Raw genomic sequence first — 27,614 nt, forward strand, 5'->3', positions numbered from 1 at the left:
GCTGTTTGTTTCCTGCTGCCACACAAGATGTCACAGCAGGGTTACTTTTGCTCTCTGCAGTATCCCAAAACTGTTTATTAAGAATCTTGAAAGCTAAGAAATTTGGCTGTCGGTATATGCAAAAACTTGGGGAAACAAATTCTTATCAAGTACATCCTTCTTTAAAAAAAAATAAATAAATAAATAAATAAAAACACTAGTACAATTGTTAAATGTAACTGTTGGCAAATCTTAGAGTAGTTATAAATTTTACTAACAGAAACCGTTGCTAACTCACCAACGTCACTTTAGAGCTGGTATTTGAATGATTCTCTAGCGTAATGTCTAAAGGGGTGCCAAAAACAGGTGATTTTGCTGACATTTAAAGATTATAAGGCTAAACCGTATGAAATGCCACTAGTCTACAGATATCTCATTACAGTCTATTACAGTCTACAGCATTTCTGTGTTGCAATCGGGATATCCCAATAATTGACCATGAAAAGAAGCAGCGCAAACACTACCAGATTGCTTCTGTTTTTGTGATGAGGAAAACGCTAAACACATGCGGGCATTTCTTTTTTCTTTCTGCTAACACAACACACATTCCCGATATGTGAGTCCCATCTTACACTCAATACACTACAATTATATGGTATAAATCGGTATAAATACAGCACTAAAACATTCAAAAGAGAGAGATTGACTTAGCATATCACTAACCTGTTTAAATTATGCTTTTTTTTCTTCTGAGGGCTTATTATCTTAAGGGTCTCTGTCGCCATTTTGTGGTTGGACTAAGTCTTTGGTCTGTTCAATGACAGGCTAATGGCCGCCAATGTGCTGTCTCTCAGAATTTATGAATATTTAAAATAGGCACTATCCTATTTATACAAATGAGCTGCATAGTTGCAATCTAAACAACTACATTCAGAAAAAAGCCTCAAAAGTACAGATGTCCAACAGCAGCAATTTTTGTCAAACTGTAGAGTGTCCTCAGCTTGTTGCAGTATGTGGGCGTAGTTATACACATAGGTAAAGGGTGAAGGTTGGTCAAGTGCTGTTACTGGCAGAATATCGCACAGTTATAAGCCAATCAGATTCGAGAACCAGACCAAACTGTTGTATAAAATATAATATAATATAATATAATGTAATATAATATAATATAATATAATATAATATAATATAATATAATTTAATATAATATAATATAATATAATATAATATAATATAATATAATATAATATAATATAATATAATATAATATAAATATTACGCAATGTGCAGGTTTTTAAGTTTGTCATTTTATTTTGTCATTGGTATAACAAGTCTAGCTTTCCTATGGGATATTAAATGTAGACAGATGTGACAAATATAATTAAAAATAAATAATTTAATTAGAAAGTAATCATATGATACACTGTAAAATTCAAAACATTACTTGGTTTCAACATTAAAAATCTAAAATATAAATATAATACTACCTGGATTTGTGTTTATTCATAACTTGACATTACATTGCCTTATCAAGGGAGAATATTGCTCCAACTAAATTGTTTTTGCTGTTCCAAGATTTTTGTCATGATCACCAGTGATCTAGCTTGTGCAGATCACTGGAGAACAACACATCTGCCACTATAAGACACACAACTTCCAGAGGTCTTTGCACTCACACACCAGTTCCTGATCTCCCCTGATTACACATACACACTTGAAGCTCATGATGGACTTTTTACTAGGACTATAAAGACACCTCTTTCACACGCGCTTTACAAAGTCTTGTAAACTGTAAGTTAACATAACAAAGCATTTTCCTTGTTTTGTCTTACTGTGTATTTACCTTTGCTTTGTTTTGTTGTTTTGCCGACTGTCACAACCATTTGCCTATACTCTGACTACACTTTTGGATTATCTGCATGCCCCGGCCCTTGTTTTGACCTTTTGCTAGTGGTGGGCAAAGCGAAGCTTCACACAAACAATCCACTAGGCATCTTGACATTTTTTTTTACAATCCTGTCAATCAAACGCAGATTCACCAGCTCTCGAAATGCTGCTGAAATAACTGATGCTTTAGATTAACTTTAGTCACATGACTTGGTGTTTCGAAACACTTCAGTCATGTGACCTGGGTGTTTGTAATCACCTTAATCAAGTGACCTGAATGTTTCAGATCATGCTTTGGTGCAGTGTTACGAAACACTTGTACTTCGGGAACTCAACAATGTGTTGGAATGTCAGTTTTATGTCAGCCATCCCTACCTTTTGTCTGTCAGACAATTCTCTTAATAAACTGCTCCTGAATTCTCATGTCTGTTGTACCCAGACATTTTTAATAATTACCTTTGATTGACTGATTACATATTTGCATTTAAGTGAGTTTTAAATCTCAATAATATTTATCTCTATAAATATCACTTTTATTATATTTTTACAATGTAGCACTTTAAAATCAGGTTAAACAGCACTGTACAATCAAAGGAAGAGCTTCTCCATCTATTTGTCCATGTGTAATTGAGTGCAATGATGTCATCACTTCAGTGAAGTATATAATAAATGACTCTTTCTGCCATTACAATAAGAGCCGGCATAGTCATGGGTGTGATGAAGAATCTTGAGAGCCGGAAAGAGCAAATGCATTTATGGAAGGTACCAGAACTAAGAGTACTAAGAATGTCAGATAGTGAGGGATTGCTCTTGTGCTGGTGGTTTGGAGTGAGTGTTAAATCTTAAGCCAGGGTGGTTGCCCATTGAAAAGAAAAACAGGAAATTTATTCCATTTCTTGTCCAGTTCATCCTTTTTCCCCTCGGTACCCTCCAGGACCCTGGCTTGTGGTACCAGGCCCAGGAAACATAACAAAAGGGGCTCTGTTGCATCCCTGCCCTGCAGCCCAGATCTCCCCTGAGGTCTGCCTGACCATCGATCGCAAGCTACATGACAAACAAGTAGAATGAGCTGCCCGGCAAGCAGGACCACTTCAAACAGGAGTCATTCTGTGCCTGTCAATTACCCACACTTACTATGTCGAAGTCGTTTGCTTTCAAGGTCCACACCAGCTGTGCATGTGCAATGTTCAATAATGCTTTTGTAACTGTTTACACATTTTTTTCATTTTTTTTATTTACTTATACTTCTCACATATTTTATCAACAAATGATGAAACTCAGCAAAAAATACTGAGATGTGAAAGTATATTTAAAGAGACTTTTTGCATGGAATTTAAATGATGCCATCCTGTAAATATCCATTATATTATTAATGCTTATATGTCTATATTGCGTATGTTATTATATTATTAACGCCATGAATGCTTTTTAAAACTATATTTACACTAAATTAGATAATAGGTATGGAAACTTTTAGTGCCATTGTTAGATATTATCTTGAAACAGGTCTAAATATAATGAAAGTACATTGTTCCTTACACAAAGCTATCCTGTGGCATAAAAACCTAATATTGCATTGTGTGATACATTCGTCAGAATGTCATGTGTTTAATCTACAGAAGCAATAAATAAATAAATAAATAAGCACTGATTCAAAACAATCAACAAATGTATTATAAAGAAAACATGATTATAAGTGTAACAACAAATGTAATAGGGCCATTATGCATTTAGTAAAGTAAAGTAAAGTAAAGTAAAGTAAAGAAAAAGTAAAGTAAAGAAGACACCTACAGTATGACACTTTGACATGCTACATATCATTAGGGCTAAGAAAAAAAACACTGTTGAAGACAAGGGTAACATTTAAATGCCACTGATATTAACTTTCAGTATGTGTATGTCTTCTAAGTCACAAAAATGGTGTTTTTTGCAAAATCAAAGTACATGTCACTGTTAGTTTCTATTGTGCAGAGTTAGTTCCTATTCTGAAGAGGAGCTAACATAATTCAGCCAAAAGGTGTTTCTATTGCTAAAGTAACTCACAGTCTCTGGGGTGCCAAAAATTTTGCATTTCCACCAATAGTTATAAGAACTATTAAAATATTATTTTACCCAGAAAATCCCTTTAAATATTTCCTCTAGACAGTAGACAACAGTATCTATGAAGTGAATCAAAATAAGTGTAACCAAAACTTCATATAGATATGTAATGCCATAAAATTGGGTTTTTCGTTTTTGGGGAACTATTTAACACTACACTACTGTCATGAACACCAACATATTTAAAATCCCCGAACATTGCAATTCAAGGCTAATTCTGCCTACATAAATCCACTCACCTGCATTCCCCAATCTGCCCCCGCTCCTCTTTTCCCCATTGCCACTGAGTGGCAGCCTAGAGGACAAATCTCATGCTTGCAAATGGGCTCCTCACTGGGAGTGTTCAGTCAAGGGCTCCCTCGTGAATCAACCAATTAGCCTAGGCTTTCAGAGCTGAAGCAGTCTAGGAGGAGCTTTTTGCACCTGAAAACCTTTAGATAGTGTCTGAATGAGGAAGCAGATGCCTGAAAGGGCATATACAGTAGCTGCCTCTATAATTACAAATACACACTTGTGGGAAACAAAGATTCAAAATTCCACCCTTCTTACAATTGTCACGACAGGAATTTGCAGTTAAGTAGCTATACAATCATATTTCATAATAGTATTTAATCGTATCTCTTCTCTCTCTCTCTCTTTTTTTTTTTTTTTTTTGCAAAATTGTGCAGAATTGAGCTATTATTGAACTATAACTTTCATTTAATTCACATCCCACATAAAGCTTCTTAAAGTGTGTTTTCACCAATATCACCACAAGTGGACAGCATTGAGATACACTCACCGGCCACTTTATTAGTTAGCCCTTACTAGTACAGGGTAAACTCCCCTTTGCCTTCAGAACTGCTTTAATCCTTTGTGACAAATTCAACAAGGTACTGGAAATATTCCTCAGAGATTTGGTCCATATCGCAGCATCACGCAGTTGCAGCAGATTTGCTGGCTGCACATCCATGATGTTAATCTCCCATTCCAACACACCCCAAAGGTGCTCTAATGGATTGAGCTATGGTGACTGTGGAGGCCATTTGAGTAGTGTGAACTCAATGCCACGTTCGAGAAACCAATGTGAGATGATTTGCGCTTTATGACATAGAGCATTATATTGCTGGAAGTAGTCATCAGAAGATGGGTACAGTGGGGTCATAAAAGGATGGGCATAATCAGCAACAATACTCAGGTAGGCTGTGATGTTGACATGATGCTTAATTGATAATAATGGGCCCAAAGTGTGCCAAGAAAATATCCCCCACACCAATTACACTACCACCAGCAGCCTGAATCGTTGATACAAGACAGTATTGATCCATGCTTTCATGTTGTTGATGCCACATTTTGTTGAGCTGAATTGTAACCTCAGTTTCCTTTACTTAGCTGAGGCACCCGGTGTGGTCTTCTGCTGCTATAGTCCATCCCCCTCAAGATTCAACGTGTTGTGCGTTCAGTAAATGTGGGGGATAATTTCTTGGCACACTTTGGGCTAATTAGTGTCAATTGAGCATTGTGTCATCGCCATAGCCTACCTGAGTATTGTTGCTGACCATGTCCATCCCTTTATGACAGTGTACCCATCTTCTGATGGCTACTGCCAGCAGGATAATGAATCATGTCATAAAGCGTGAATCATCTGAGACTGGTTTCTTAAACAGGACATTGAGATTACTGTACTCATGTGGCATTGTTTTTGGTGCCAGACAGGCTGGTCTGGTATTTTAGAAACATCCAATCTACTGGAAATTTTACAAGCAACTATTTCTATAGGGTTTACAGAGAATGGTCAGAAAAAGAGGAAATACCCAGTGAGCGGCAGTTCTGTGGGCGCAAATGCCTTGTTGATGCCAGAGGATGGAGTAGAATGGCCAGACTGGTTTGAGCTGTACATTTAAAGTCACTTACTTCACCTTCCTTCCCCATTCTGATTGTCAGTTTGAACTACAGCTGATCATCTAGACCATGTGTACATGCCTATTTGCATTGAGATGCTGCCATGTGATTGGCTGATTGGAAATTTGTGTTAACAAGCAGTTGGAGTAGTGTACCTTGTAAAGAGGTTGATGAGTGTAGGTGTAATAGGCATCTAATTTATTCATTTTTTTTTTTTTTTTTACAATTGTTTACTGAAGATCTCTTTGACAAGATAAGTCCTTGATACAGATCCCTATACAGACAGCTTGAACATGTCTAGAAAGGAATGACTAGGATGACACTTGAGTAAAAACACATTAATGCTAGATAAAAACAGCCATTGAGTTGAAATGGCAGGAAGAATAAATTACAAAATAACAATAACAACACTATATTTTAAACTAGCTTTTTAATGTTGTTTTGTTTGAGTGTGCATGCATGTGTATATATGTGTGTGTGTGTGTGTGTGTGTGTGTGTTGTCTTGTGCTCACCAAGACTGCATTTATTTAAATAAAATAACAATAAAACAGTATTTTCTATAATGTTTAAGTAGTTTACCAGGTTTATCAGGTTATGATATTGACCTTGACGACTGCAGAATACTCAAACTGTGCTTCTTAATTTTTGTATTATCACACGGTTAGAAAAAATAATTCATACAATGCTATTTATTTTACCAGAACAGTTTACATGGTGGGAAGCATGGTGGCGCAGCGAGTAGCACAATTGCCTCACAGAAAGAAGATCGCTGGTTTGAGCCTCGGCTGGGTCAGTTGGCATTTCTGTGTTGAGTTTGCATGTACTATCCGTGTTCGCATGGGTTTCCCTCAGGAAGTTCGGGTGCTCCGGTTTCCCCCACAGTCCATAGACATGCACTATAGGTGAACTGAATAAGCTAAATTGGCCATTGTATATGTGTGTGAATATGGGTGTTTCCCTGTGTTGGGTTGCTGCTGGAAAGGCATCTGCTGCGTAAAACATATGCTGGATAAGTTGGCGGTTCATGCCGATGTGGCGACCCTGAATTAATAAAAGGATTAAGCCAAAAAAAAAAAAATAATAATTAATGAGTTCATATGGTTGAATAGTGTACATGTTTATTGGAAATAGTATTTTGTACTATTTTTAGTTCTCAATTTTTTTTTATTTTCAATTGCAGTCTTAAAGCACACAACTTTATTTCCCAGATGCCAAGAAAATCTGTTCTTGTGAAAGTTTGAACCAATCGTCTTTTTGTTCCAAAGTTTTTCCGAAGCAACATTCTGGTACTTAACTTCACCCACACGTAACTTGTTAGCAACTTTACAGCACAGCGAATGTCTGGCTTACACTATCTTCAAATAGTGAGCAGCGTTGAGGACGAGGGTGAGGGAAGCCACCTAAAAGTAGGAGTGACACTGTGGGGGTGAAGTTTGGCAAAACTCGGAAAGAGACAATGGCTGAGAGAGGTTTGAATGCTGTGATTAGCGGCAGGAGCGGAACAAGGGAAACAGCTGGACGGTGCAGATACTGTTTCTGCAAGCCTCAACCCATCTCTAAAGGGTAAACACAACGTGAGCCTGTTTGATTTATGGTGCACGTCACACACTGAGTGCCCATTATTCCTCGTGAAAGGCCTGAGCATCATGGGAGGAAATGTGTCCATAATGTAGCTTTTCACAGGTAAACTGGAGAAAGTAGAGAATGTGATTTTTTTAAATACATTTCCTGCCCGTGAACACAGTTTGATGAACTGTCCCTTTCTGCCTCTTCAGTGTTATGTATTTAGGTAATGTGTTTGTTCAGAAGTGCCGTAAATTATGGGAGACATGAATAGAAGCCCATCTTTTTTCTCTTTTCACTGCATACAATTTAGAGAGTGATTAATTTGCAGATATCTCTCCCCCTTTTTTTGCTCATATTCCCGTGCATGGTCCCTACAATGCTTGTTTTCCTATTTATGTGTCAAGCACGCAATTCACAACAAGGAGGTGTCAGGAGTAATTAATAGGACCTATTCAGACTTGCCCTAATGGAGAAAGGGGGAGAGTCTGAGCTTCAACAGCCATTTAAAGGAAATTCAGCGACAAGCACTTCATTGTTGTTTTGCCTTTTACTCCTACTTCTGTATAGTCTCTCTTTAGGAAGTTTTAAAACGGGAAGAAACAACCTAGGTTTAATGAAAAAAAAAAAAAAATCTTTCTACAATTTGGCGCATCTTTCAGAGGCAGTAAAATGTCAAAAACTTGCATTAAGTTGCAGATAAATGATCTTTTATTGATTCAGTCTTCTATTGTCTAAAATTCCATTCAAATTAAACAATTTGTACAATTGGTTATATGATTTTTTTTCTGGATAAAATCTTAACCTAGTGTGGGTACCAAATATGCTAGACTACACACTGCGATCAATCATCTCATGATGTCAACAATATGCAGTCTGTCAAGAAGGTGCATACATTATAAATGTCTCTGTAAGTTTTTTTTTTTTTTTTTTTTTTTACATCTACACCAATAATCCAATTTTAAAATGATTAAGACAATACTCTGAATAAGAGTCTATTATGTACTAATGTACTAATATATATATTACAAGCTGCTTTGCGATCAATCAATAAACAGGGGGGCTAATAATTCTGACTACAACTGTATATATATATATATATATATATATATATATATATATATATATATATATATATATATCCATACCAAATATCCGATAGCCAGAAAGTGATTTATTTTTTTTTTAATTGGACGTTGGTGTCTGTGATGCACCATGTCCAATCTTAGTTGCCTTAACAATATTAGATTAGATTAGATTTTAGATTAGGTTCAACTTTATTGTCATTACACATGTACAAGAACAAGGCAACAAAATGCAGTATTATAACATTATTATAAACAATATTAGTAACAGTAAGTCCTAAATATAAGAGTTAATGTGTTGTACATCAAAATAAACAGCAAAATCGGTTGATATTACATAAAATTTTTATTCAGTTACAATCAACATTGTGGTATTTTGGAGTAAAGAGCTGTAGGAACTAAATATTAATAAGAGATACAGGTGTGATGCCCAAAATGTAAACAGTAAAATAAACTTTTTTAAGAAAATGGATTTGTTTATCTAAATGTTTTGAAGCAATGGTTTTCCCACAATTGTTCTTCAGTAAACCCACAATTGTTCAGATTTTACAGTAAAGTAAATTAGCAGACTCTGAGATACTCCAGAAATACTGAAATACCAGCCTATCTGGCACTAACAACAATGCCACATTCAAGGCCACTTAAATCATCTTTTTCCCCAGCACATTCTGGTGTTCAGTTTGAAGTTCAGCAAATCTTAACACAACAGAATGTTGATGTCATATAGATACCGTTTACTGTACATGTTCAACTTATAGGTATGCGCGAGTACTTAACAACCAAAACAGCACTTCTGGATTACAGAAATATAAGTGTACAGGGAAATAGTGTTTCTTTAAAAATAAAATCACCAACTAGTGGCTTGGCTTGGAAAATTGTGTTTTTAGTCAATTTTACTGTTTGAATGATAATCATTTTGAAATGTTACACAAATAATATCAAAAATGTAGAGAGGAAATCGTATCCATTTTTAATACAGAATATCTTTTCATACTCTTAGTCCCACCCACAGAAAAGAAAAAAAAAAACTTTTAAAGTATTCCAATGCCTACAAGTAACACAACATTTATAACATTATAACATTTATTTGAAAAATCACTTTAAAAAGTATCACATTATCTACAAGAAGAAACACAGTATCATTTGAATACAACAACATGTTAGGTTCAAAACATTTGCTCTTATTTGACTTGGACTGCATTTTATTAAAATAATGAAAAATAATGAATAATGACATAATGTGGCATTTCCAGACCTACAAAATGAGTCGGCTTCACTTTCACCCCCATAAAGCATTTACTGAAACATATAGTTGCCTCTTTGAGAGATTTAAAAGGTGCTGATAACATTCAATGGACACAGTTTGGCCCTCATAATACAGCCGAAGACCTAGTTGGCATCCATTACCTCAGTGTGCTAATGGAAGCACGAAGTGACATGTGTGACTCATAATGTTTTTAACTAAAAGCAAAATGAAAATCTAATCAAATGACAGTGCTTACTCAATAGCCTTAAAAATCAAAAACTCATTACTCATATTTATATGAAAAGATATAAAAAGCAGAAGTTAGAGTAAAAATGCCATCTGACCGCATGAAATGTAAATCATTCTGGGGCCGCCCATCCACTGGCCATTACTGGAATTGCTGTGGTCTTTGCTTTTGCGAGCTGTTGACCAGGAATAAGAGCTAATTGACTCAGTGCAGGGGAGGTATGGGGATATACATAAACATGTCAACCTTAAGTACCTTTATAATTTACCAGACCTTGGGTGGGATTGGACATTAGGATTTTTATAGGTTCCACAATGGAGACAAAATTGTTCTTTAATATAACCGAGAATTTATGGCCTTCCTCTCCTGCAGTAATCAATTCTGGATTTAGGCCCCTGCTTTAAGTATCACTCCATTGTTCCAAGTGTAGTTTGCATAAAATGAATATTCAAAAAACTGTTCGTGCAAAAATAGGCAGAACAGATTTCAGATGAATAATATGGTAGCATTAACACCAAGGTCATAATTAAAGTAGCAGAAAACTGCAAACTATTATACTTTGACCTGAGACAATAAAAATGACCAAACGGTGCAGCTGGGTTTCATCATAAAGCACAGAAGTAGCATGCTTTAACACATCATTCTTTAATGTTAGAGACATGCTTTGCCTTCTCTTAAAATGGTAAAGTAATTCTGGACATATGCTGTCTCATTAGAATGATATCTGTAGGATAATGTGACACTGAAGACTGGAGCAGTGGCAGCTGAAAATTCAGCTTTACCATTTAAAGAATTAATTATATTAAATTATTAAATGTATTAAATTATAATATTGTTAAATATACACTAAAAGAAGGTGAAGCAATGGTGCAGTAGGTAGTGCTGCCGCCTCAAAGCAAGAAGGTCGCTGGTTCGAGCCTCGGCTGGGTCAGTTTGCGTTTCTATGTGACGTTTGCATGTTTTCCCTGTGTTTGCGTGGGTTTCCTCCGAGTGCTCCAGTTCAAAGACATGCAGTACAGGTGAATTGGGTAGGCTAAATTGTCCGTAGTGTATGAGTGTGAATGAGTGTGTATGGATGTTTCCCAGAGATGGGTTGCAGCTGGAAGGGCATTCGCTACGAAAAACATTTGCTGGATAAGTTGGCGGTGGTGACCCCAGATTAATAAAGGGACTAAGCCAAAAAAATTTATGAATGAATACTCTAAAAGAAAACAGATATTTAAGATTAATTAGATATATAATTATGTAGTTTTAAGGAAAGTTACTTTTAAAAGTAATGCATTACAATATACTCAAAAATGTAACTAGTTGTGTCACTTATTTACTTTTTATGATAAGCAATGCGTTACTTTTGAGTTACATCTGCTTTTTGAGTTACATTTTCTGTTTAACGGAGAGAAGTTTTATCAACATTTTTCTTAACATAATAGTTTTAATAAATCATTTATAATAACTGATTTATTTTATCGTATTTATTTTATCTTTTAACTAGGTTAATTAGGTTAATCAGGCAGATTAGCGTAATTAGGCAAGGTATTGTATAACGATGGTTTGTTCTGTAGACTATTGGAAAAAAAACTAATAATAATTTTGTCCTTAAAATGGTGTTTAAACAATTTAAAACTGCTTTTATTCTAGTCAAAATAAAACAAATAAGTCTATTTCTAGATGAAAAAAATATTATCAGACATACTGTGAAAATGTCCTTTCTCTGTTAAACATAATTTGAAAAAAATATTTAAAAAAGAAAAAGAAAAATCAAAGGGGGCTAATAATTCTGACTTCAAGTATATATATATATATATATATATATATATATATATATATATATATATATATATATATATATATATATATATATATATATATATTAGAATAATTTTATCTGACCGCAGACCTATCCATGCCATATATACAGATTATAGTAACTTGTGTTTGTTACTTTTGTACAATTTGCCTTACGTAAAATCACTGTTCATTGAGACAATCCCCTTTTCCTTTTATTCAATGCGTTCCAAACAATGAACATAATCTTTCATTGACTGCATGACTCATTAGTAATTAAACTCAAAAGTAACTTGGTTACATTTTCAAAAAAAAAAAGAAAATTCAAATATTATTTATACTATAATATACTTTACTCGTTACTCCAAACTTACATTGTTCCTTATTTAATGTCTACATATCAGAGAAAAAAAAATGATGTATCAGTTATTATGTTTATTATTTCATTTTTAATACAATTTGACAACATTATTTATAAGATAATCTTAAAGAAGTTGTTCAGTGCAAATAATTTTCACATTTAAATGATATCAAGTCATCTTTTCAAAAAATAAATAAATAAAATAATAATATTAATAATAATAACAATACATTTAAAAATAAAAATACATATTTTGATACCATGTAAATCATTAAAAAATCTACATATAATTTTCATGTGTATCATTTCTCTTTTCTGTTAAACAATAAATAGCATTTTGATTAGAATGTTTGTAAACTCTAAGTAGAGAAAATATACTACAAAATGTCAACCGATTACCAACTTTTTTAAAAAATATTAAGCCTTCTAACAAATAAAGGGGTGACTAAAACAGATTTACCATGGTTTAAGTGAAGTTTTATAAACCAAAATGAAGAGGAGCATGTGATATGATTGGTTGTGGCTGGTCTCTCACCAGAATCCCCCTTTCCCTTTTTCCTCCTTTACCAGGGGGAGCTCTCAAGAACTACCTGATCTCAGACCCTCCTTACATGCTAATTGACCAGGCGGGAGCCCTGGGCTAATTTATCTCTGAGCTCAGGGTTCTCTCCTGGGACAGCATGCCAAACCTGCGATTAGTATCAAGTAATATCTAAGTGTGTACACTTGAAATGACAGAAGTACAACACAGTTTAAATTTTGTTAGAGACAGTAGAAACAAGCTACGTAGATTTTCTAACAATGCATTGTACTATGGAATTTAGGCAAAAAGTTACATCATTGTTAAGGAATGATATTTAAATCAGCCTTACTGGCATGAGAGCATGTGAGCATTCTTCCAAAAACTCTGAAGACTGCAGTAAGTTGCTATTGCACTTCTTGAGGCCAGAGTAAAGTTTACTCACACATCTCTTACTAGCCGTCCTCCATTAAACTCACCCTGGTGAACTTAACTCACACTGGGCCACAGTACCAATGTAACCCTTCCAGTGCTGCTCCCCCCTTCCAAGCAAGATTGAACTGGTGTCATCTCAAACAAAGACACTAAAAACTGCAGCCAATGATAAGTACAATTCTTGAAGCCAAGGGAGTTACAAGTTACTTGCAGAGTTCTTACCATCAAGCCTCCATAACACTCACCTCACTGAACTTCATTCCTGTACAGGCCATGGCACCAATGTTAACATTTTACTTCCTTGTTCAGAGTGAAATTCAACACAATGTCTCTGCAGACATGAGCACAAAGGGCTGCAGTGCCTAGTGCAACTTCTCACACGAGGGGAGTGAGGGGATACCTGTACAGCTCTTACTATAGTAGCTGACCTACATTACCGTCACTTCATTGAACTTCACTCTTGTTGGGGCTATGACATCAACATAACCCAATGTAATCTGCCCTGCTTTAAGAAGGATTCCAACCAAAGTCTTAACATGGGGGCCTATAGTCTCCTATGTCTATCACTAATGAACCATTTTACATCAGGGAAGTAATGTTGAGCTGTTACTAGCTGGCCTCAGATATACTCATCCCATGAAAGTTACTCCTACGTGGGTAACAGCCCTAATGTAACCATGCTAATTTTTCTTACCTCAATGTAAGCAGCATCTGAACGGACATTTTGGATGGTTGGTGTGTGAACAAGGGTGCTGAAGACCACAAGTTCTAGCATCAGTTACTAGTGTACCTTGTGAGGCCAGGGGAGTAAAGCCTGGTTTATACTCAGCGTGTTCGTTAGTTTGCTTGAGTGCGAGCTGTGAATGTGACACCATCGTGGTGGAGCGCTTGCTTTTTTTTGAGACTCAAGCAAAAGTTTGCGCGCCGTTGTGTTTGATTTGAGTTGAGTATAAATCACTTTGAAGTGATTTTGTCTGAAACAGTACGACGGTACAGACATCTTCATGATCCGTGATCATAGGGATAACTAGATGACCAATAACTCTTGGCTAGAAACTGCAACAGCTGTGGGAGAGGAGGAACGTTTTTATCAAAATGTTTGGAAAAACCTGAAGGATAAGTTTGTTAAAGCCAAAAGAGGCCATGGCAAAAGTGGAGACCCAGGTAAAAAAATACGGAAATGTGTTTTCCACCATTCATAGGTTTTACAATGATGTATTTATTGCAATTTTGAATTTAAAACAATTTAATAGTTACAAAACTATAATTAAGGAACAAATAATTTCTTTGATAACTGCAAATGAATATTTAAACCTATCGGTATACAACATATACCTGTTTTTCTAGGCTTTATTGGTGACAATGGTGAGGAATATTGGACGATTATTGCCTTTTTTACCATAAGTAGAGGAAAGAAACTAGCCAGACAATAATTTGTGAATTGTGGAGTAGGCTAAATCTAAAAAAAAATCAGTATTGTTTTGTTTATTCTTGCCATAATAAAATATATATATATATATATATATATATATATATATATATATATATATATATATATATATATATATATATTTGTAGAGCAGCCCATGTTCTCTTGTTATTAATTCTTTAATAAAATTTAATAAGTAAAATGGTCAGAGAATTGAACAAAAGCTAGTGATGCATCAGGTTTGATTAAAAAACTCTTGAACGGTTATAAAAATCCTTAGAATCATTAAAATAATTTATAAAAATAAGTAGTTTCAAAATATTGAATGATATTAATGATATGACATAGTTTTGGAAACGTTCTACTTCTCTGTTCATCTGTCTGACTTTACGGTGGGTTTCTCTTGACCACCCCCTGCCGTTTTCAAGAATATCAAAGTATAAAAGCCTAATCCGTTTCGTGAGTTGCACGCGCAGTCAGCAGAGGTCGGTGATGCGGCACCAGGCAAAAATATAAATCCAGTTTAGTACAGATCTGCATGGAACAAAATTTTTAAGGGGGACCAAAAACCAAAAACCACTCAGCTATACAGAGTCATGACCATTTAGTCAACCACATATCATAGTGCGAGAACAAAAATTAAAGGGACAAAACTCAGCAAACAATACAAGTCAAGAGGGAACACAAAGAAGCCAGCTGTCATTTGTTGCCTTTCCTAAATATATGCAAACAATATGGATTATCAGATAATCAGAAATATTTGCACAAGTGAATCCCTCTGTTGTGGTATATAAATGCTGCTTTGTTTGCAGTTTGTATCTTATGGAAAGATACATCTACTCAGACATGCACAAAACATATGTTCTCATTTCAGGTGGCTGTTGTCCATTTGGTGTGTTCACATACAGCTTTTTGGTCCAAATGAGACCAGACACACCCAATGTGAGGAGACAACACAGTCATTTTTCATTGCGTCAAGTTTTCTGATGTCAGTTTGGTGTGACTTTACTCGCTCTTACTAGCTGTTAGGTTTACTCACTCTTACTAGCTGACCTCAGTTAGATAAGTTATGCAGCGATTATCTGCACAAAGGGTTACATTCAATATATTTCTCATGTATAAGTGCATAGTCTTTTATTCTTGTTCAATCTGACAGGTAAAGTGAGGACACTAAAGCCATGACACTTCTGAAGTGTTTGAGTCCTTTGTTTAGCCTGGTTGTTCACTTCATGTATACAGACACCACACTTTGCTCATGGTTACCATGGCGCTCAGACAGTGCTGATGGCTTGTATTCAGTTCCAAGTATGTCTCTGTCTCACTCTCTCTCTCTCTTTGCCTCTCTGTCTGTGTCTTCAGTTGCTTCCATAAATGGTAGAACACTTAATAAATATGTCTAGCCAATTTACAACTTTTAAACTACAGTCAGAGCTGATCTGTGTGAGATTTTTTCTAAATTAATTAATTTATCAGGGCCACTCAGTTGAAATGTCATACATTAGCAAAAAAATAAATACATATACATATATATTTTTAATTCAATGTCTCTAAACAGATGCAAGACTCAAGAACAAAGGTGTCCAAACTAGGGTCTGCAGGCCAAAGTTGGCCCATAACGTTTGATTTAGCCCACCATCCCACTTGTCAAGAATGATAGGAAGGTAGTTAGGAAAAATTTCTTTGATAATTTAAGCAATGTTTTGTAGTTATTTTGAAATATTAGGGTATGGCTCATGGAAACATTGATGTTATACAATTTGGTATATTTTTACCTTTGTGTCACAGCTCTCAATCAAGTTTGGTTTTGGCCCTTCATAAGAAAAATGGGTCGAAGGTAAACATAGTTGTCAAGGGCAATTTTGCAATTCCATTCAGTCATTTATTTTCTTTTCAGCTTAGTCCCTTTATTAATCTGGGGTCGCCACAGCGGAATGAACCACCAACTCATCCAGCACATGTTTTACGCAGCGGATGCCCTTCCAGCTGCAACCCATCACTGGGAAACTCATACACACTCATTCACACAAATACACTACAGACAATTTAGCCTCCCCAATTCACCTGTACCTCATGTCTTTGGACTGTGGGGGAAACCGGAGCTCCCGAAGGAAACCCATGCGAGCATGGGGAGAACAAGCAAACTCCACACAGAAATGCCAACTGACCCAGCCGAGGCTTGAACCAGCAACCTTTTTGCTTTGAGGCGACAGCACTACCTACAGCCACAGCGGAATGAACCGCCAACTTATACAGCATGTTTTACACAGCGGATGCACTTCCAGCTGCAACTCATCACTGGGAAACTCATACACTCTCATTCACACACATGCACTATGGACAATTTAGCTTGCCCAATTCACCTGTAACACGTCTTTCGACTGTGGGGGAAACTGGAGTGAACGTGAACGCAGGGAGAACATGTAAACATGCAAACTCTACACAGAAATGCCAAAAGACCCAGCCGAGGCTCGAACCAGCAGCCCAGCAACTACATTTTATAATGAACTTATACCATTAAAAACAAAACAATCTAATTTATAACAGAATTAATCTAGTTTTTTTCATTAAAAAAAAAAAATAAAATAAAATAATTATTTTATTGGGTAAACATTGGGAGCAAAGAGAGGAAGGATCGCCATAGGGCCCCAAGCTGGGAATCAAACTCGGGTTGCCGTGAGCACTGTGGTGCCAAATGTCGACGCACTTAACCCCTAAGCTTTTGGCGCCAACAACTTACACAAGTTTTTGCCTCGATTTGCTCACTGATGTCTTCTGCATAGTTCTCCATTGTCGAATGACAGTATTTACATCTAAAAAAATCTGATTTTAACATTTGATTGAAACATTTAATTTCAGTTTTCCCTAAATAAAATAAATAAAAAGCAATAAAACAAACAAAAAAGGTTAAGTCAGATTGGAAATGACAATCTCCGTGATAAAGGCTTTTGCCCCAACCCTCTCCATCACTCTCACTCTCCTCACAGATGGGATGGTGGGTCAAATCAAAGTTCACAATGGGCCTTCTTTGGGCATCTCTGCTCTAGATATTGAAGATTGTTTCTTATTTTACTGCTAAATCTTTGTCCTTGCAAATGTAAATGTTACTACAGTGCCTTCTGATGTTCAATCCACTATATGGAACACTGAATTTCATAGCTAAAATACATAAATGGAGAGTTAATATGTTGTTTTCTAAATGAATGAGCTTTATCTTGCTTTCTAATTCAATTCTCACGTGCTTGTTGGAAACCAGCAAGCATTTCTTTTAGGTTCAGATGATTAATGAAATTATATTACAGTAGCACATTGAGTGCCTCCTGTAATTTTTCATACCATGAACTGTGTTCTGCTAAAGGACTAGCATCTTCCCCTTAGTTTCATAGGAGCATGTCCTTGTGGTTTCCTCCGCAGTCTTTATATCCCCTGTTGTCTTAAACCACACCATTTGTCTAACTGTAATGTGTTTACAAAATGAGCCTTCTGTGACAATTTTGTAGATGAATCATCAGGGTTTGCTATGTGCACTGCTGAGAAATCGAACCGGTTATTGCACAGCATAGTGAGGGCCAAAACACATAACTCTATTCAGTTAGTAACATTTAAACAAGCGTACTGTTTATTTTCACAAAGAATTGTTTAATTGCTTCAAACATGTTAAATGTTGCAACCAATATATCAAATGCAAGTTCCTTTTTTCAATGAATACTCTACTTTACATACAATTATCATTTTTAAAAGGTACCACTCATTTTGCAAAACTATCCTTGTCATAAAAGGTCAAACTAATTAAATTATTAATAGTATGTAAAATAGTAGGGCGAAGCAGTGGCGCAGTAGGTAGTGCTGTTTCCTCACAGCAAGAAGGTTTCTGGTTCGAACCTTGCATGTTCTCCCTGTGTTCAAGTGGGTTTCCTCCGGGTGCTCCGGTTTCCCCCACAGTCCAAAGACATGTGGTACAGGTGAATTGGGGAGGCTAAATTGTCTGTAGTGTATTTGTGTGAATGAGTGTGTATGAGTTTCCCAGTGAATTGTCCGTAGTGTATGAGGGTAAATAAGTGTGTATGGATGTTTCCCATAGATGGGTTGCGGCTGGAAGGGCATCCGCTACGTAAAAACGTTCTGGATAAGTTGACGGTTTATTCCGCTGTGGCGACACTGGATTAATAAAGGGACTAAGCTGACAAGAAAATGAATGAATGAATGTAAAACAGTTACTTCATTATACTAAAATAGCACTGGGTGTTGTTTATTGACAACAGTTCAGCTTTAATCTTAAGAGTACAATGACCTGTTAATTAAAAAAATAAAATAAAAAATATAATACGCAAGGGCATTCAAATAAAGAAAAAATGTCTTACTCCAGCAAAATAATAATAATAATAATAATAATAATAATAATAATAATAATAATAATAATAATACATAATTCACAATGGCAGTAGTTTATATAAATATAAACTTTTTATACCACATAAATATTTAAAAAAATAAAGCATAGCTTCTACACCATGCATTCAAGGAAACATTAATAATTAAAAGGAAAAAAAAACTGGAAGTTGCAACAACAAAGGAATCCACTATAGCTGTTCTTCCCTTACATAATAAACTATTTGAGTTTTAGAGAGGCAGACAACACACGCAATCAACACTGTCATGTTATTGCGTTCAGAGGGAGACACCATATTCAGATGGTGTACAAGGACTGAAGATGAAAATTAGCTTATAAAATTGGCACAATTTACATGTAATTATTTATCTATTTTTGTATTTGTTCCTGAATCAACCAGTAAATATTAATAAAAAAAAAAAAAAAAAAAAAAAAACGTTGCATTAGTAAATGTAACAGTTCACCCAAAAATGTGAATGTTAAAACAGGGTTGGAGCTAAACTGTACAGATCTGCGGCTCTCCTGGACCTGGATTTGACACCTTTGGATCAGAATAAGTGAAGGGTGAGTGAATGATGACATTTTGATCACATTTGATCAATTGATCACATGATGACATTTGATCACATTTTTTGTTTGGTGAATTTTCCTTTTAAGATGATAAGTAGGAAACAGAAAAGACAGCTGTTAGACAATAAATAAAAAAATAAAAAAATAAATAAATAAATAAATAAATAAATAAATAAATAAATAAATAAATAAATAAATAAATAAATAAATAAATAAATAAATAAGTTTTTTTTCAAAAAAGATGGCACATTTTAAATGATGGACATGGTTTTCTATCAACAATCACTCATACACGCGCACGCACGCACGCACGCACTCACTCACGCACTCACGCACACACACACACACACACACACACACACACACACACACACACACACACACACACACACACACACACACACACACACACACACACACACACACACACACACACACACACACACACACACACACACACACACACACACACACACACACACACACGCCACAACATATTTCTAGACTAAATGTGGCCAAGAATTTACAAACTACCTACCAAAAACTTGACAAGGTCACATACAGAAAAGATGAAAGAAGAGAGGTAAGACTAAATAAGAATAAAAGAAAAGGCACGGTGGGAGGTTTTTGAATGAGGTCTTGTATGCCTCTGGCGGTGTACTGGACAAGCCCAGTGAAGGCCATAAGTTATCCAACTAAAGGCTAACTGATGTTCTTTCTGCAGGTTGACCCATGGATGTGTTAAAAGCAGACACCAAAAATGCTGTCTTCAGGGAGGAATGAGAGAGGGGGCAGTAATCACAGCTTCTAGCCCAGCTACATTTGCTTTGATAGCTCTCTGGCCATCATAGCAATCGATGCTGTAATGCACAATCAAGTGTAATGTGCATTTGCAGCAATCCCGTTCAATATTGTTCTATCTCAAGCCAAAAGAAGGAGGGACTGTGCCTTTCATTAAAATCAATGGCATTGTCCTTACAAGAATTAGTGCGATTGGGGGAGATTATTGTTATTTTTCTGTCTGAAAGTCTGAAAAGGGAGCAGTGGTGAATGAGTTTACAAGTTCAGTGCTTCATTGCGCAGTACTTCACTCCTGTCCTATTAACTCGGCCACTTTTCGGTTGTGTTCCTGGTTCCTCAACAGCCTGGCCTATTAAAAATGGAAACCCATCATTGTTTCTGTGAACTTAGAGATCTTGAGAAGTGGAAACAAGTGGGACGTGTTCGAAAACAGTGATGTTGTAGAAGTGGCAATGGTATTGTTACAGTGACGTTCATAGTATAAGTGGCTGTGCAACTACATGTAAACTAATTAGCTACTAATATTTAAAAGACTGTATGGTTAGAGTTAGTACACAGTTAACAATTTCCTCTAGAATTTACAGTAACTTACTGTAAAGTTACAGCAAAATAATGTGTTAGCAATATGTGCAGTTACTGTACTAATTACAGTAAATAAACTGTAAAATAGTCTATTACGTAAATATAATAACTATTTAGAGTTTTCAAAAGCAACGGTTGACCCGCCCACCTCCTTCCCAAAACCCACCCAATAGTGCTTTCATAAGCAACGATTGACCCGCCCACCACCTTCCCTAAACCCAACCAAAAGTGTTTTTAAAAGCAGCGATTGACCCGCCCACCCCCTTCCCTAAACTCAACCAATAGTATTTTCAAAAGCAGCGAATAAACTGCCCACCCCCTTCCCTAAATCCAACCAATAGTGTTTTCAAAAGCAGCGATTGACCTGCCTACCCCCTACCCTAAAACCAACCGACAGTTTTCAAAAGCAATCCAGTATAATAAAAGCCCTTGCCTGATTTTTTTAACACATTTTCAGATTTTTACCACATTCTCACCCATTTATTTACTTTATATTATTTACTTTTTACTTTATATTTTGACTTTATTTTATTTTTTTTGGCTTCTGTTTTTAACTTTCCTGCTTTCTGGAACCGTTCTTCACCAGATTCGAACCCTGTCACCTACCTACATGGTGAGCTGGACAAACTGCGGGTAACAGCAGGAAAGCCGTCCATATGGAGGTAAGAGTTCAGCTGGTAAGCACGAAAAAGAACGGCATCATATCACCCCATAGCGTTTATTTAAAAAATGAAATGCAGCCATATGTACTTCTGGCTACATAATTTGCGATTTCCAGATATTTATATAGGGCTATGTTTTCAGAATGAGCCTATGAAACAATTTGATATCAATTGACTACAGTGCATGTACACTACCTTGATATCAAAACAACATCAAATTTACATTGGAGTCATTGGAGTTACAAAACAAATAATTAAATGAAAAAACGATTACAGCACAGTCCTGTAGTTTACATGCATTGCAGAAATACAAATACCAGTGCAAATTGTAATCTTTAATTGAGGCTTTCAGATTAAAAAATCCTTTCTTACAAATAATACTTTTTTTGTTTTTATTTTGGTGGTCAAACTGGAATCACAAACCTATTTGCACTTTTCACGTCATGTTGACATTCATTCATAAATTTTGTTTAAATTTGGCATAGTCCTTTTATTTATCAGGGATCACCACAACGGAATAAACCGCTAATGTATCCAGCATATGTTTTACGCAGCATATGCCCTTCCAGCTGTGATCCATCACTGGGAAACACCCATACACTCTCATTCAAACACATACACTATGAACAATTTAGCTTACCCAGTTCACCCATAGTGCATGTCTTTAGAATTAGGGGGAAAATCTGAGCCATTTTGACATCAAGCTGCCTTTTTTTGAACTATTATTATAAGTCAATTAGTTTTTCACTGACAGGCTAATTGTTGGTGGGATGCTATAAAGCCAAATAAACCATTTTGCTTTTTAAGAACAAATACATTGAAATGTAAACGACTATTACAGTTACTGAATTTTCTGAATAAGTGTGACAATGAAAGTAAAAAAAAAAAACTTCACACTTCAGACATTTTTCTAGCCTTGAACACTATAAAGTCTGTGTAGAGTTGGCTGATCTCTCTTGACCCGTCCTCTCTTTCACACATTCTCCATCCCCACTGGGACAGAACATCACTGTGGCCTCTCAGACCTGAGCTCCTCTGATTGCTGGAAAGCACTGAAGCGGGTCAGTCTAAACACATCACTGGTCAACAGATGCACGATGATCAAAGAAAAAGACCTGAAAGTGTAAAACTGCCAGGATTTACAGGTAAGCTGCTATTTCCAGTTCAGATTCTAAACAGAATCTTCAGACATGTGCATCAAGGTGTTGAACAGTAGATAAAATAGTAAGAAAATCACAGCAATGTTCATGTAATGCAGAGTGAATGTGTAATTTACAAGTATAGATCATGCAATATCTGATTCTAATCATGCATTCATAGCACAATGCCATGGAATTCATTGTCATGCCAGGCACACGTGTGAATTTATTGTTGGTTTACATAGCGCTGAAGTGGTTTTAAGCATTTTCACACACAGCCCAACAGAGGGTAGTATTATCTCAGCATGCAAGCCAGTGCATATAGAGCACTCCATAAGAGCTGAGCTTTTAGTGTCCTCACACACTGTACTCAAACTGTGAAATTTTTATCATGGCACATAATCTAACAGCTTCCTCTAAAAGCTGGCATAAATTTACATAGTCACACTTTTCTAAAATGGATGGTCAAGTAATGGCAGCGGTGTTGGATCAAACTGGTTCAGATTTATTTATAAATATGTATGCTACTTAAATGCAAAGGTGCAAAGTGTTAAAAAAATGAGAGTAAACATTGAAACAAATATTTTTTTAGATTAAAAAAATTGTAATTATATATAAAAATTTATAAAAGTTTATTTTTCATCAAATAATTCTGGGAGCAGGGGTAATGCCTGACGGTTTCCAAACGCACACAAACATGCACAGACACATTCAGTGTGTTGCATTGTTGAGAAAACCCCATTTTAAAACTGTATATTTTTATCAATTTCTCAGTGAATATAGATCATATTTTAGGTGCATTTGAACAAGACAGATTTATTAAACAGATATATTTATTAAAAATATAGTTTATTCACTGAACATAGAGAAATAGAAACATTTAGAAATAGAAAAACAATGTACAAACTGCAAAATTTCAACAAAATCTTTTTTGTTGTTTCTCTCAATGTTTGCTATTTTTTTAAATCGTATTTAATATTTTTCAGTAACATAAATTTGACATACTAATTTTTGAACCATTATTGTAAATTATTTTGTAAGATTAGGTGCAGATTTGGCTTTAATACAGAATAATCGATTGCATTTGCACATAAATATTATTTTAACACATCCATTTAACGGAAGTGGTGTTATTGAGGCCAGTAGGGAGCACTCAACCTGCGGTCTGTGTGTGTCCTAATACCCCAGTACATAGATGGGCAATTTATACTGCTCAGTGAGTGCCATCTTTTAGATGAGACGTTAAACCCAAGTCCCACGGACCTCTGCTGACTGCGCATGCACATCATAAAACGGACGAGGCTTTTATACTTGACGCATTAATCATTGTGTTATTCTTTAAAACGACAGAGGGCGGTCAAAAAAACCTGACCATAAAATTAGACAAATAAACAGAGAAGTAGAAAGTTTATCATCCAATATTTTGAAACTAATTATTTTTATTATTTTTTATAAATTATTTGAATGATTATAAGGATTTTTCCATTTAAGATTTTTTTTAAATCAAACTTTGATGCATCACTTGCTATTTTTATATCTCAAACAGTTTTACCTAATAACGTTTAATACAATAATAATGACAACAGAGAAAAAAAAATTACACTTACTAAAAAATACAGATGTTTTTTTATTTTTTTATTTATTTAGTCCTCTACAAATCACACATTACTGGCTAGTTTCTGTCCTATACTAATGCTAAAAAGGCAATAATGGCCCAACATTCTTGACCACAATCACCAATAACGCATAGAAAAAAATAGGCCATCGGTATATTGTAAACCGATAGGTTTAAATATTTCTTTCCAGTTATCAAAGACATTATTTGTTCTTTAATTATAGTTTTGCAACTAAAAAATTAAATTAAATTCCAAATTGTATTATACTGAATACATCAGTGTAAAACCTATGAAGGGTTTCTCTTAAAAGTGTTTCATGTTAAACTAAAATCAAACAACACACTGTTCGCTTGAGTCTTAAGAAAACCATGCGCTTCACCAGCCGAAATCATGTCGCGAACCACTGCCAACACAGTGATGACTTAACCACTTCCGTATCATAATTGGCTTCATCACTCTGTCTCCTCTCCACCAATCAGCTGGAGTGTGGTGTACAGTCTGGCGCAATATGGCTGCTCTCGTGTTCATCCAAGTGGATGCTGCACACTAATGGTGGATGAGAAGATCCCCAAAAATGTGTTAAGTGCTTTGAGTGTCCAGAATTGTGCTATTTAAATGTGAGGAATTATTACGATAATCCTATTAAAAATATTAATTTAAATGAGAGATTTGTGAGGGGTGTACTTATGTATGCTGAGCACTGTACAGTATATATAAAAAATAAATAAAAGGTGGGGACCTGGTTCTCTATATGGGTTGATTATTGTTTGGAATGTTAGATTTGAATGCTGAACTTAAGAGTCAGATGGAAGTGAGCTTGCATCAGTGAGTTTAATCACACTACCTTATTATAGTCCAGGATATGTCACCAGAGAATAGTCTGCCTTTTTCATCAGAAGGTCCAGGGTGATTTATTATTTAATTGATTTATTTATTTATTTTCCATGTATTGTAAGAAAATAATAAATTTGTTTCTGCTTTTAATAGCGCTCTCAATATTATTTTTTAGTTTTAAAACCAAACCTCAAAAAAGGCTTTTATAACATTTTGCAACAGAATACAGACAGGACATTCTCACTAGTGCTGCACTCTACTTGTGATATGAATACAGTTTTACAAGATAGTTTGAAAAGCTCTATTCAATTGTTTTCTGTTTTCTCTATCAGCATAGAGAAACTGAATAATCACAATGCAAAAATGATTGTGTTACTTTTCTTTGTTTTATTTCTAGTTCAAATCTTTAATTTCTTAGATCAAGTACACATATTGTTTTGTTTTTACATTCAGAAGAAATAAGTTAAAAGAGTTTTTCCAAAAAAAAAAAAAAAAAAACTTGTCAAACTGTAAGTCAGTGAAGTAAGTGGAAAAACCTTGTTTTTGCTTTGAAATGTAGATATTTATACTAAAATCAAGACAAAATTCACAAAAGTCACACTGTAAAACCCAATAAGTTAAGACAACTCAAACTGAAACTGATTGCTACAAACCATTTAAGTTCAAAAACTAATCCTAAGTAAACGAAGCAGTTTGAGCACAGTAAAACCCAATAAATGAAGAGAACTCAAACCAACTGAGTACTATAAAATCCAATAAGTTAAGATAACTCAAACTGTTTGAGGAAACCAATTGCTACAAACCATTAGAGTTAAAAAAAAAACTAAACTATATGAGTACTGTGAATTTACTCCATTTAAGTTAAAGTAATGAGGTATTTAATTAACTTATTACCTTTACTTAATGAACTCATTACTGAGTTCAAAACATTATTCAAATGAGTAGAATTAACTTTCAGCAAATTTTAAGTTAACTACACTCATTTCATTTGATAAAGTTTACAGTTGGGTTTTACAGTGCAGAAAAAACGTTTTGATCACCTGAGACTGAGATTTGCAACTCCAGTAATGAACAGGTTAATGGGTAGAAAGAAAAATCAGGTATGCTTTAGCATTTAGTCCATTATATGGTTATAACTTGTGACTTTATGTCATGTTTTAGGACAATTTAGTTGTCTTTGGTCTGGGTTGCATTTATAGTTTAGTTAAACCTTATAAGAGTTTATTTAAAAGTGAACTTTTTACCAAGCACATTCCACTTATTTTATACGCACCAATGTTCAGACGGCAATGTTCACACGTACCTACAGCAAATAAACCGAACTGACAGAACAGCCACAAACAGCTTGTTTTCATCCAGCCAACCCTGCCAAGTGTGAACACAACTTAAGGAAATTACATAACACTACAGACTAATGTACTGCTATGATGAAATTTCCTGTAATGATTTTGACAAAGCTTACTGGTGTTTTACATATATTTTAAATATTTTGTGAGAAATTTTATTTTGAAAAGTTATTTTCAACCAAGACATTACCCTTTTGTATTCAGTGCATGCATAGTTTAACTGCTCAGATATCCATTTATAAAATAAATAAATTTCCATTGCATGTCAATGTCAAGCAGCACAGCAGTTTTCTATATTAATATTATGTATATAGAAATATTGTTTGAATGCCGTTTATTAGGTGCCATGTTGAAGACTGATAATAATGCTGAAAATGTAGCTGCATCATTTGAGTGAATGATATTTTATGTTAATTATATTTTACATAAAGTATATGTATTATGAAAACAAGCTCCAACAAGCTCATGCTAGTCAGTGAAAAAATGCCAGGATGTAACAAAACAAAACATGCTAACACTGCACTTGAATTGGGGTAGACATTTATGACAACTTTATAATCATATCTCTATCGCCGACAAGACTAAAGACTAGTTTTTTTTTATAGACAAATCTAGTTTTAAACATGGTGCGGTTTTAGAAATAAGCCTTAGCTGGATATTTCACTTCACAGCTGTGTTACACACTTCATGGAAGAAAATTTTCAAAAACCCATAACAGGAGCCCTTTAAAATGACATAACTGAGTGAATGATACTTTATGATCGTTGCCATACGCATACAGACAATCTCATTCATATTCATTATATCATGATTATAAAGGTTTTAAGGCAGTCTTATGAACACCCTTCATGTAAAGTGTTACACAAAACATTACTTTTTACGTCTTTGTACTCACATTTTTCACACTTAACTAAATGTGTTACTTGTCGTTTCTGTTTAACTATTTATAAATATTATTAAAAGTATTATTTTTCAGCAGTGCACAGTAAAATGTAAAGCTCCAGCTATCAGACAATAGAGTTCACACCGAATGAGCCAGTAGTTCTACAGGCAGAGTCTATAAAGTTCAGAGAGCAGGGAATAAGGGTCAGTGTCTCCAAACCTTTGTGGAGGAGAAGTTCAAGTCCTCAGACCCAGAGCTCACAAACCCCATGGCAA

The 27,614-nt window shown here is 35.1% G+C and overlaps 1 long non-coding RNA gene across 2 annotated transcripts in view; it reads right to left on the reverse strand.

The window, feature by feature from the left end:
- The window catches only part of LOC137487534 (uncharacterized), a 298,360-nt gene that overhangs the window by 55,295 nt on the left and 215,451 nt on the right, over positions 1 to 27,614 (reverse strand). The window contains exon 4 of one of the 2 annotated variants that reach the window (XR_015507808.1): positions 26,619 to 27,614. This exon is cut by the window's right edge and continues 580 nt beyond it. The exons of the other annotated variant lie outside the window; for it this stretch is intronic. This is a non-coding gene — a long non-coding RNA (uncharacterized LOC137487534). Of the gene's footprint in view, positions 1 to 26,618 lie in introns of those variants that run through there. 2 annotated transcript variants of the gene reach the window in all.

The sequence above is a fragment of the Danio rerio genome, chromosome 14 (assembly GCF_052040795.2).
Source record: "Danio rerio strain M-AB ecotype USA chromosome 14, GRCz13ab, whole genome shotgun sequence".
NCBI lineage: Eukaryota > Metazoa > Chordata > Actinopteri > Cypriniformes > Danionidae > Danio > Danio rerio.